The 13,184-nt window shown below is 42.2% G+C and overlaps 1 protein-coding gene across 2 annotated transcripts in view; it reads right to left on the reverse strand.

The window, feature by feature from the left end:
- The window catches only part of TESK2 (testis associated actin remodelling kinase 2), a 77,231-nt gene that overhangs the window by 24,554 nt on the left and 39,493 nt on the right, over positions 1–13,184 (reverse strand). The gene's annotated exons all lie outside the window — the stretch shown is intronic.

A 13,184-nucleotide genomic window follows, 5' to 3' on the forward strand; every position in this document is an offset into this window, starting at 1 on the left:
GCAGCCAGGATAGTTTGCTCCCAAGCCTGGTCGAAGCACAGAGCACTGAGGCTGGCTGCACCTACTTTGCTCCTCTGTCGCAGGCAGTTCTCCAACACTCCCTTAAGAGGCTTTGCATGTGCCACCATCATCTTGTTAAAATAGAAACTGTAAATGCAGCCTGTTATTTCTGAAACTTCAAATTCAGTTGTATTTTGCTGGACTTCTTTGTGTCTCAGATCCAGAAGGCAAACAGGAACCACGCTCCGTGCAGCCTGGATGTAGCTGAGCTCCCCAGACCACGCTAGGCAGGAAAGGGCACGCGCAGGCCCAGCCTCTGCTGGCGTGTGGGTCAAGACTCACCTCCCGAACAGCTGACAGAAAAACCCCTTCCTTACAGCCAAGCCCCGTCTTTTTTGAGCTCAGCGGTTAATTCTGAAATCCTTTCCCAACAGACGCACCAGTTCCCCAGGTAACTATTTAACAAGGCCAAGTTGTTCAGGTAGGTGATGCGCCAGCAATGTCACCTGTCACAAAGCTCGCCGGGAGGGGGCACCACGAAGCAGTGGGGGGCTCCACACTCCCCTCACAGCTACCCCACACATCCCCTGGGAACCAGGTTCACCCGAGCCCACGAGCTGCACATCTCACCGGTAACCCAGGACACAACCGCTCCCTCCTTCTCCCGCAGAAGCTCCGCCGAGTGCTTTCACAGCCCTCGCTGGACAAGCTGGGAAGCACACGCTGAGCGCATGGGGACAGGCGGCACAAGGCATCCTCTCCCTCAGCATTTTTCTCCTTCTAGATACAACCCTTTGGCCTGATCACAGTGCTGTGCGTCTACGTTTCGCCCTTGAGCAACCATCCAGGCAAAGGGCAAGTAGAAGACATACTTCCACACATTCAAATGTTCTTCAAAGGCAGCTGACAGCTCCAACCTGGGCCAGATTCTCAAGCAGATATCAACTACTTTCTCATACCAAAGGAGGCAATCTGATAAAAGGGGCACGGGTCTAGGAAATGCTCCAATATTTAGCAATTTTAGCTTCTTGTTACCACTTCAAGACAGTTTCATATCTTTTGCATTAGCCCAACAGCAGGAGAAAGGGTGCAAGGAAAACTATTGGATTCTAGAGAATCTGACGGATATTTTGAAATGTACCATCCTGTCCTTAAGTAGCATTAACTTTCTATCAAACTAATCTCTTTTGTGCTAAAGTAGAGATAATTGCTCAGAAATTTGTGCTCAGTGCATATCATTTTGCAAAATAAAATGCCTTCTCGGCCCCTCTCCGCAATCAAAGCAAACAAGACTTCACACACTAACGATAAACATCAAACGTTTGGCACAGCTTTAGCCCAGGCACTGCAGTTTGGGAGAGGGCATTGATTGCACGAATACACTTGGACCAAGAAATCGCAGGCTGGCTCAAGGCAGAGACCCAAAACAACCTGGCTCTCGTGCTGCGAGGTCGCGTGTCAGGAGAGTGGAGCAGGTCTGGAACAGGCCACTCAGGGCTATGCAATCGCCATCCGTGGAGATATTCAAGATTCAACTAGACATAGCCGCAGCCAACCTGACCTAGTGCTGGAAACAATACTGCTTTGAGCTTTTCCAGCTTTGATCTTTCTCAGTGCTTTTACTTGAACCCCTAAGGGAGCCAGATGACCTTACAGTACTCAAGAAAAAAACATTGCTCAATATAATTTCAAATTTATTTTTAAAATCACAAAATAGCATTTTGTGCACACTTAAGGAAAAGAATAGAGAATAAGAGATTTCTACATTAATCTCATATAAATCGGCTTTCCTTTGAAGGGTGCAAGTGGTACTTCTCAGGCAGTTATGCTCAAACCAGAACAATATTGGCCAAGTTGGAATGAAAGGCCTAAAAACACCTCGCTCAGTAACCCCAATTCTAAAGTGACACTTCCCAACCACCTCGGACCAGTTCACCTTTCTGACTGGGCAGTAACAGACCATACATTTAACACTGCCATATTCAAATTCATCAGCAAGAAAATGCAAGGGTGAATGGGATCACTGACCTGGCTTTTTGTTTCGGTTAGGGCTATACAATACCACAGTAAGTGCTCCAGAAGTGCTAATAAATAAAACGAGCACTCCATAAGAGTATTGAAATACATACCGAGATATGACAATGATAGCTACCTGCTATTTTGAGTATGCTCATGCTCTCCTTTTCAATTAAGTAAACCTATTGATTCGACCCATTGCTCCCATATTAGTTAAGTACATCTAATATCTATTCCCCCAGTACTTTTCCAGGCAAATTAGCTTGCAAGGTCATTCACCCGTCTTAACCGCAAGGACTGCATTCTAGCACAGGCTGGCTGAAAACAACAGATACACAGAGGACACAGACGAGCTGCAGAAGTCAGCACCAAACCTGATTCTAGCACAGACACAACCCAGTAGTTTCTGACAGGAGGCCCTATCTCCTGGCAAGCGCTCAGAGCTCATTTACTAGAGATGAGAGCTCCAGTTCGGGCTCTAATTACTTCTACGATGCATAGCAGGCTAATCATCAAGTGAGCAACCAATCTAAGATTTTCCTATAGGCAACCTGAAGACTTGATCTCAGATGGTGGCTGGCCAGCAGGTAACCTTTGCATACGGAGTCCTGAATTGTCCGTAAGGCAAGTGCCACACAGAGTTCAGTGTTCCCCCGGTGTCACAGAAGTAATCCAATTCCTCCAATCGTTCGGGCTGGTAATGCACACAGCCAGCCTGATGGCCTGTTTTATTCAGAGCCCTTCGACAATGCCTTTTCGGCATAGACACAAAATTGCAAAGATTATTTTTTATTTGCCAGTGCAACTGAAAGAAAAATACTTGTTCTCAATCTCAAACCAGCTCTGCGTGGTAAGAATATCCTAAAGGATAGTAAGGGCACCTCTCCCTTAGAGAATACTGGATTCTATTTCGTCCCTGAGACATTTCAGGGCTGGTACTTTCAGACAAAACCCAGTAAGGTTACAGCACACACACCATCTCAAAGCATTGTTCCGCTACAACAACAGGCATTGCGTAAGCGCACAAGCAATTGGAGGAGAGATCTGATCAGGCTACAAGAATGAAAGCAAAGGACGCTGCTTGTCATAGAGAGACCTCACAGCTAAATGGAACAGTGTTCAGACCTTTTCAGACTCTGTATTATCAAGTTGCAGTGACACAGCTACCCATTATTCTTACTGCTAGCTTTTTGTCCTGCAACAGGAGACCAACAGTCATGTTATTTGGTTGCCAGAGTCTAAAAGTAACCACTTCAGGTTATTTTTGTATTTACTAGAAGTCTGCATAGCAGATTGAACTATGGCTTAAAAGACTGGCATTTTAGCTCACAAAAATATTCTCTCTCTTCAAGATTATCCATGGTATGAGCTATGTGCTTTCATTGCTAGAATGGAAGTTCAGCAAAGCTGTATGTTACATCTCTCCCGAACCTTATGAGGAAAGAGGCCAGTAGCGTCTTTGAAGGACAAGTTACCCAGATGCTTAGCCAAGCACGGGTGCTTTCCAGATCAGACAGCTTTGTAGAGGCTTCAGGTATTATAGCTTAATGCAACAAAAGGCAAAAGCAGCAGTATAACCCTTTCCCACACAACTGTCATTGGAAACATTATTTTCACCTAGGGATAGGATAATAGGGCTACTTCCTTGCTAGGACTGCTTCCTTGCAAACACTTGCAGTCATGTTATCAGACTCAAGCATGAGAAAGGGAATGAAATTCAACATATAATGGTATTTGCACATGGCATTACATGTTTAACCTCAAGAGATTAATATTGAACCTTCAGCTTTCAGGTTTTAGCCTTCAAAATAAAGTCTTGAACACACTAATAGGACAATTAGAAGCTTGCAAAGAAAAGACATCAAATCCACATGGTTCCAGCAGTTAGAGCTCAAAACCAAAGACTCCAAATATCACCAAGTCTGAGGGGGAAGAAAGAAGTGAGCTGAAAAGAGTTTTAAACACTATTTTGAAAAACGATGCTGTTTCAATATGTAGGTCTAACATAAGTCACCAGATACTGCACAGGAAAGCCAGAAAAAGTTGGCCTACTATTTACTCTGCTTTAAATGTCACTGTTTTCTGTTTAAAAAGCAACAAATAACCACAAGACACCCCTCTATGGTGGCCCAAATGTTGACAAAGGCAACACATTAAGTGGTTAAGAAAAGTAGGTGTGGAGAGTGCATTCAAGATGACAAATCAAATGAGGTTAAGTAAAGAATACGAGTTCTGGGGAACTGAACTCTGCAAGACAAATGCTGAGACAAAGGGCAAATATGGTGGAGAAGCTCAGTGAAGAAAGCAGGCAGAGAAACAGGAATAAAGAGAAACTAGAGTTGTGTAACACCTTCAGCATGGAGGGGAGAGAGGGAAGGAGATGTCAGAGCAAAGGCCAGACTACATAGCTTGACTCCAAAGGGACACCCAGCAAGCAAAGTAACAGCAGCGCAGACATCAGCGAAGGTATTGAAGCAGACCTCAAAGGGGACAAAGCTTGCATTTTTGTATCATGTCTGATGCTGGAAGTGAAAAGGTAACTCTCGTGCCTAATAACATCCAGATCTTGTCACTCAGCTTCATACAAAGGTTTTAAACCACATGTTTCAAGGAGGACACAATCCAGTCTTCAGTTTTCGTATGTTTAAACAGTCATCTGTCAGACCCAGCAGCCCAAGCAACTACTTGGGAGGCTTCTGGCTCTAAGACAAGCCATCATGTCCCTTCTGCGCCAGCTGCCATAATCAGCTACATCAGCTCGAGGGGGAGGCCTGGAAATTTCCTAATTTCCCCCATCTGGTCTCATCAGCTTCAACTGTACGAAACTGGAACCAGAACAGTATCGGTATGTTCAGGACTCCCGTATGAGATACAAGCTGGTACGCTGAGACTGCTTACCAGATTCAATTTAATTGTTTTTGATGCCTGTTTATATCCCTCTTCTTGTTAGGAAGTGGACAGTTCAAAGGTCTAAAAAACCACCTCACCCAACCGCCTCTGAGCAGTAACCTTCCATTTCCACTGATCACCTAACACACTGATGGCACCAAACAAAATAAATGTTAAAGCAGAACAAGTTGGATGTTTAATTTGGGCTGTATTCTTGGACAGCAGGTGAACTGATGTTGCCAGGGGAAAAAACACAGTACGGACACAGTCAGAACATGCAGGTGAAGCGAGCACATTTCAGAACAAAGCTCAGGCTTTTTAATGAGACCAGAAGGGCTCAAGTGGCTAGGCAGAACAGCCTGATTAAAAGAATAGAAAAACAAATGTCTTCTTCTAAAGGCCACTTTTCCTTCCCACTTCTCAGTTGCTGAAAACTGAAGGAAAAACAATCTGTAGCCTGAAGTAAAATTCTCTTCTGCTTTCCAACCCGTACATATTTTGACTAAAGAACTGAATTGCTTTTTCTTTAAAAGTGTTAACAGTTACAGGATAAAAATAAGCTTGCTTTAAGAGGTGTCAGCTATTCTTCGGAGAGAGGGCAAGCTTCTTCATGCAACTGCCACAGCACGGTTACCACCAGAGCTTGGGCCCAGAAGCCAAGAAGCACAGCAGACCTAACGCCATGTCTTGTGCTGTGTCAGGTGCTGCAGCGATTGATCCGCTGTCACCTCCTCCTACAAAGGCTTGTACAGGCACGGCTCATTTTATAGGGCAAGCAAGAATTAACATGCACCACTCGGGAAGGAGCGTTAACAAAACCCATTTGTGGCGTTCCAAAGGTTTAAGTGCTAGCAGGAAAACAAACATGGCAAGGTCTGTCCTCCTTTAACTCTCTGCTCTATCCAGCAGCTCTCATGGTCAGCAGGCACAATTTACCCCTTTCCTGTCGTTCCTTTCAATCAATGCTGAACACTCATTTGCTTGCCTGCTTCTAGAAACAGATTACAGTAAGGCTTCAACTGCAGGCACATTGCAACAAGGCACTACTCAACCCCTACAAATGAAGTCAGGTTTATGGGCATTCACTTACTCATACCCATGTTTGAAACACTTCAGGAACTAAGTTTATTTTGTTGGAACCGGAAAACACTCCCAGTATATCTATGCAAACCGACCTCGATAACCACTTTTTCCTGCAATTATATTAGTAGGAAAAACAGAAAGCAAAGAAGGCCTAACGCAGAACAGCACGTTTGCAAGCTGAAGTCACACCACTCGGCTCCTAAGCAGAGCCTGGTTTCAATGCAAATGACAATCTGTGATATGGTGAGCTAGCAACGGCATAAATTATCTCACAGGCACAGAAGAGAAGGCACCTTACTGCTGACACCGGCAAGAGAAACGCCATCTTGACAGTAACACTTGTGTTCAAGAGCAGAAAGCTCGCCCCGCACCGAACACACTACACGCTCCGTTCTGCCTGGAAACATGTTGCAGCCCCTGACGAGGAGCCTCTTACTTAAATAAACTTTTTCTCACCTTCCCCACAAAGATACGAGCAGCATCAGCCCATGGAATATATGCCTGCAAAATTCCAGATAAATAACCTGTTTGCTTTACGTAAGTCTGTAAAAATAGCTCCAAGGAGCTACTGACTCCAAGTTACTGTACACAACCACCTCTCATGGTGCAAACTTAGTTTGAATTCTGCCCCAAAATACTGGTTTTGAGCTGTTTCAGAGTGCTTTTCCCAGCCTCAACGCTCCAGCTGTGCCACAATGAGCACCTTCAAATGTAAACGGACACTTCATTGGCAATTATAAAATGCATCAGGATCCCCTACAAACAGGGTTGTGCAAAGGCAAGCCTTAAAAACTTTCTCATACAACCCTGTTTCTGAATGGTCCCAATCACTGACAAGTGAAGTGCAATGAAGGAAGTGAAATTACAAAACACTTGTTAATTCAAGAGTATGCTTCCTGGGGTCCAGGGTGAGAGAGGAAGGAAAGGAAGAGAAAGCACTAGAAACTGAACTTACTAAAAATATACAAGGAAAAAAAATCCCAGGCAAAAGGTTAAAGAGCCAGCATTACAATATTTAATTGAACTTCATGTCTTTATATGCACATATAACAGGAAAATCTAGTCCTCAATACAATATTCAGTTCTCCTCCCCCATGATGAGAGTGAGAATATGCAAGCTTCATGTATTAACCTAAACATATTTCCAAGATAGCAGAAAGTAACAATACAGGAATTGCAGGGGTTGCAGTTCAAGAATGCTTTTTTGATTTTTCGCTTGAGACAATGGTAAATGGACCAGTAGGTTTAAAATTAGTGTTTTTAAAATTAGTGTTAAAACACTGATACAACCCCCCCACACACACACAAAAGTGCACACACTTACAGGGAAGGGAAGGGAGAAAGGGAAAGAGACAATGGAGCTTGCTGTTTCCAGTTTAGTATTTATCTGCCTCTTATCTTATTTTCTCCTATCCCTGAAACATTCTAAGAAGAAGGAAGAGGTTACCACCAGCAGGATATTTAGCAAGCCTTCCTCAGAACACAGGATATTTAGAGGCATCTATCTCAAAATAATAAATAAAAGAGGTTCATCATGCACTATTACAGGCTCCGAAGTGACAAAACAAGTCAATCATCTTCCTATGAGTGTAAAAAAAAAAAACAACTTGAAGCCTGCGTTGCTGAAAGCAAGGGTTTAACCATGAGCTCTTAACCTCATACACAGGCATTTAAGAAAATGACTGGAATTCAAAAGCTTGCACGTTCACAAGTTCTCAGTGAAACAACCGGTTGCTCAACACTTCTGATCTAGCCACCTGCACGCATAAATACAGACTGGGTACCTAAAGTTAGATTCATATTTTCAAAGTCTTGGCTTCTGTCTTTAGATGAGGATTTCTTTAGCGTTTCCGATTATAGCACTTTTACTTCTGAACTTTTGAGACCCACTCTTCTGTCCTTGGTCAGCCAGAACTGCAAAAAGGACTGGCATTCTCTGGAGAGCTGTCCCCAGTGTGCTTAGCTTACCTGGCCACCACCAACCCAAGCAGGTTTTTCCTTTAACCCATCTGCCTGCAAGCACTTCCTTCCCGAGGAAGAGCTCACAAAGCCAGCTTGTGTCCTTGAGAAGCCAATGTTTTTATCAGCTCTATTTTCTGCAGCTGAGCTTTTTAAAATCAATTCCACCCTTCTGTAAAGCAAGGACCCACCTGAATGTCCGCTACTTACTATTCTAATTCTGCATGTCTACATGGTAAGATATTAATCCTTAAAAGACGCATCTTGGGGAACTGGTCTAACCATAGCAGGCATACAGCTGCAGGAAAATGCACAAATTCATTAACTAAAGCTTCCTCCAGTCAAAAATTAGTTAACTAAATCTTCCTCCTGTTCTCAGGAGCAGTACTGCAACCAGGTACAGCTGCATTCAACTTCCAGTCAAACTGTAGCTGCACCACAGAAGACTGCAGTCTATAGGACTACCTTGGTATAAGCATCCCAAAAATTAAGGTCAAAATCCCCTGTTGGTTAGTATTTTTCTGGAAACTCTAGGTCTTTGATCATTGAAAGCTAACCATCTTGTCTGACCGCATTCATGAAAAGGTAAATAGCTATCAGATGCAGGAAAAAAAAAATGAAATGCCACTAAACTTAAATAAAGTCCTTTACATGTTTTTCAAGAACCTGGCTTATGACATTTAAACACTCAAAATTGCCAAACTACAGATCAAACACTTAGCTGAAACTCCTGTGGAGGCCTGTAACAATTCTGGTGGAGAAAGAATTAAATGGTCAAGCACACCACGCATGCCACAACATCAGGGTACACGAGTATGAACTGGAGATGGAATTTAAAATTTCCTGCCTCCTATCATTGAAAGCCAGGCCCCCTCGTGTGATTTTAAATGGACTTTATTGGTATGTGCAGAACATCAAGCTGTGTTTGGGACTGAACTCTTTTTTCCTTCTAACTAATTCACAAAAATATTCGGTTCCCAAGGAAAACAATATAAACAAAGTAAAGAATATGTACTTTGTCTTCTGTGAAATAACTTTGCAGTCTCAGAGGTTTTTTTGTGTTACAAAATAATTCATGGACTCAAAGTTAGTGCGTAAGGTTTAAACAGTGTGATATTTTCCAAATACCAGCACTACCCTCCCTTGTTTACAAACTTTTTAATGTCTTACTTAGAGCAGTCTGATAATTAATTTACTTATTAAATCTGAACATGGTATATGTAATTTTGCATCCACTGACACGTACAGAGGAGCCAGGTTTACTTCTACCTTTAATCAGTAGATTTTTTTTCTTCTTTTTCATGCAACCTCTCCAAAAATACAGTTGAGGCAGACACCCGTCCTCCCCAGCAATACAGTTGGTTAATCTACCGCTCTCCAGCTAATACTGCATAACGTTACGGTTGCTCACAGAGCTACCCATGCTTCTTGACAAGGATCAATGGCACAGGAATGGGTCTCTTCAATTCTGCAAGCCGGGAAGTGTCAGATACATTAAGCCTTTCAGATGTGAATCTCTCAAGTTGAAGAGAGACATGCTGTACTCCTCTTAACAGAATGAATCCATGGGAAAAAGGACCCAGCTTTGAACATGAAACAGTGTGATGCCTTGCACAGCACAGGGAAAGCATGAGATAGAGCTGGTCAACAAGCATCAATCCACATTGGCTGAACGCACTCGCAGCACCTTTTTATAAATTAAACTGAGAATCTAAGTAAACTGTTATGGCAAAACTGAAACTGACAGTCCACATACTGTGAAGACTGAAAAACTAAGACCGAATATAGCTCATGTGTTGATGAGTGTTTTTAAAATTCTGTTGTGATCAAAAGAGATGAAGGGAGGTGCGCCTGCACTACAGTAAGTTTATAAAAAAACTTCCTTTTGAAATGATTAAAGATGCACTAGAAAACATTTTGCAAGCTGCGTAGGAACAAGCAAAAGCACAAGGTCTACACAGTCCTGGACAAAACTACTGAAATAATAGATTTAATTTACATACATACAAGTACCTAAGTCAGATTTAGATATTTTTTTTTTTATGATAGTAACTTAAGCAAAAGTTAACGATGATACTTTGATACAAGAAATCTGAAGCACATCCCAAGGCTTAGGACTTTAAAAACACAGGGTCTTTAAAGTTTCTTTAAAGTTTCAAAAAGATATTGCCAGAGACTTGGTTTGCCATGTTATAAACACATTCATCTCAGAACATAAACAGCAACTTCCTAACTTTTTGGCTCTCAGAGAAGTCCCCATTACCTACGTCTGTTTCCTTTCAGCAAGACAGCCGCTAAACGACAAAGGTGATGCTTTCAGTTCTTCATAACTTAGCTCTGGCGTCCAGGCACAATGAAGTAGAAAGCACAGTCAGTAGACCTGTCTTTCTGTACACATTCTGTTTCTGGGGGCTTTTTCAGCTGAAAAAGGTTAAGCCCATATTCACAGGTACCAGTAAGCAGGCACATAATAACAGATTTTGCATCTTTTAGGTTCACTTGAACTCTCTCCCTGAAGTGGAAAGTAAAATACTCCAGCTCTATACATTTAAAAATAGATGACAGTAGAATGAACAAAATATTTCAAGGCACCTATGTGTTTGCAACAATTTTTCTGCAGTGAGATAATGAGGGCTGTTTCTCAAGAACAGAAACATAAAGCACTATGCAGACAGAGAACAGTCCTAACAGACATCGTGTGATGCAGTCATTCTATTTCTGTGCTGGGAAAAAAAACAGTTGCAATGAAATGGAATGATTTCTCACCTTATATATTACAGACTAGCCTTGTCTTCTTAACACTAGGGTTATTTCCCAATCTGCTTTAACCTCTGCTTGTGCTGCCATGACCCTTACTCTTCTCCTCAGGTTCTACAGAGAACTTCTCATAGAGTCCCCAGTCATTAAGGCAGAGTACAACTACTTCTGTATCAGACAAGGTTACCATTACTTTTCTCTACAGGTCAAATCCCCGGGGCCCAGATGAATGGTTTTCTCTTGACCCCGAAGCTAGCATACACAAGGCCTGACTCTTAATGACTCCTGTAGGGGAAAAGCTAATGAACCCAAACAACCAAATTAACAGAGGAAATAACACAGATGTGCGCTGCCTGCACTTCCAGTCCTACACCAAAAGGAACAGAAGAATCAAGGAAGTAATACCAAAAGGTACTCCAGTTTTACAGCATATAACCATTGTTGTCATTAGAGCGTACCTTCCTGGAACTGAATACATTTACTTCTGATACCAAATCCAGGAGGGGTATAAAGTACCCATAGTTTAACAGAGGGCCTGATGCCTCTGAAATTCTTTCTGTTAAGGCTAAGTTTACATTTCTGGTACTTAGGTTTTTATAACTGCAAAGGCCCAGATTGCCTCTGCACGTTGCATTTTTGAGCACCGGCCTCATTGCAGCCCCACAGTAACAACTCATCTTCCCATTCACGCAGCAAAGGATGTAAAATGAAGCTGTAGCTATAACGAATGCTACAAAAAGTATCTGAACTAAGGACAAAAAGAATAAGGCATGCAAGCAGAGATTTACTACAGTATTAATCCACAGGTCACACTACTCATTGGTTGAGAGGTCATAAGGATCAATTTAATCTGCAGAATTTCACACATACTTAGAGTTCTTACAAAGTTTAAACAACAGACCTTCTGCAGCATCCTAGACCTTGAACACTTTTAATGCCAGCTGCTGGCTGCTGAAAGTCAGCTGAAAGATACCCTTTGTCATTGAAGCATGTTAATCCTTTTTACAAAAAAATGAAATTTTGAGGTAAATCCCATCTTTTTACACTACTCTGTATCAAGATTAATTCCTCTAAAACAAAGGCTCTTAGAAGTAACAGGTATATTCTCAGAGCTGTTAGCAAAAACACCCGAGAGAAAGCCTCACGGTTGCTCACTTCATTCCTCCAGAAAGTCACCGCAGTTGCCGGTTCCATGCAACCACAAGATAACTTGACGGTGCCTGAAACCTCCGATATGCTCGAGATGTTTTATGTATGCACGTGAGACCAAACTAGACCAGAGCTAGAGACCAAATCCAAGGAGAGACAGAGGACCAAAACATCTCTATAGCTTCCCTGCCCCCTGCTTTTTTCGTTCACCCTCATGAGTCTTCTTTTTCCAGTACTACCGTCAGAAGTAGCAGGTGCCTAGACATTAAGGAAAATTTCAGTAAGCACAGGTAGCTGATGTAAAACACAAGATACTAAGGAACACAAGCTGACCTGAAAGCCTTTTATCAGTATGGATTGGCTGTGCAGTCTCTTCAGTGCTGAGACTGAGTACCACATACGAAGTAACAGAATTCTTCCATTATTTGCAAAGAACGCATGCCAGCACCAGATTCCTCTCTTAAATAGTTTGGGCAGCTACTAAAAATAACTTTACAGACTACATGCAAAAATATATTTAGAGCTCTATTTACTCTGCCTTGCTGTATGATATTATTTTAATATTATCATTACTGAATTATTATTTTCCAACAGCAGTAGAGTATTTTTATCTCTTTTAATCTTCTACTTATTGCCACCTTTAGCACACCTTTCATCTCCTCTTCAGTTACCTCAAAGCCCAGGCTAACCAACTGATCACTGCGGCTATTCCCTTTTTTGCGGGACAACCACCAGAGCTTTCTTATCAAGAATAAGAGCTGGAAAAGAGGCGATACCTAAACGGGCAGCAACTCCTGTGCAGTACAGAATATTTGCAGAATGATTGGTAACAGGAAGCAGAGCTCTGAAGACACTAAGTTCTTTCAGGTTGATGGGCTATAGCCTACTGTGAACACCAAAACAGTTAAATATTTGCAGTGCTACGGGAGTAAAACTGAAGCTATCCAAACAATACAAGTCACACTTGTAATAACACCAGGGATTTAGCATGTGTTACAGGAGGTGGTGCGAGGAGGAATGGCGTTCCTGGGCTTTTTAAAACTCTGAGTGTGCAGTTGCTATCTGGAAGGAATTGTATGCCCATGATATTTGCTGTAAAGGTTTAGAAGAGGAAACCTAAGTGATGTCTATCTTTTTTCCCATTCTAGGGTCAAGGGTTTTTCCACAGAAAGGTGCCTAAGAACTGAGGAGGAAAAAAGAGGCAAGGAATAGGGAGAAGTTTCAATAAGACCTTACTAATGATAGACTCTGCTTGTGAAAGCTGTATGCCAGAAGCACCTTTCTCCTCTTAAAGAATTTATTTTCTCTTCCTTGTACAAGTATAACAGTAC

Source organism: Anser cygnoides, chromosome 8 (assembly GCF_040182565.1).
Source record: "Anser cygnoides isolate HZ-2024a breed goose chromosome 8, Taihu_goose_T2T_genome, whole genome shotgun sequence".
Lineage (NCBI taxonomy): Eukaryota > Metazoa > Chordata > Aves > Anseriformes > Anatidae > Anser > Anser cygnoides.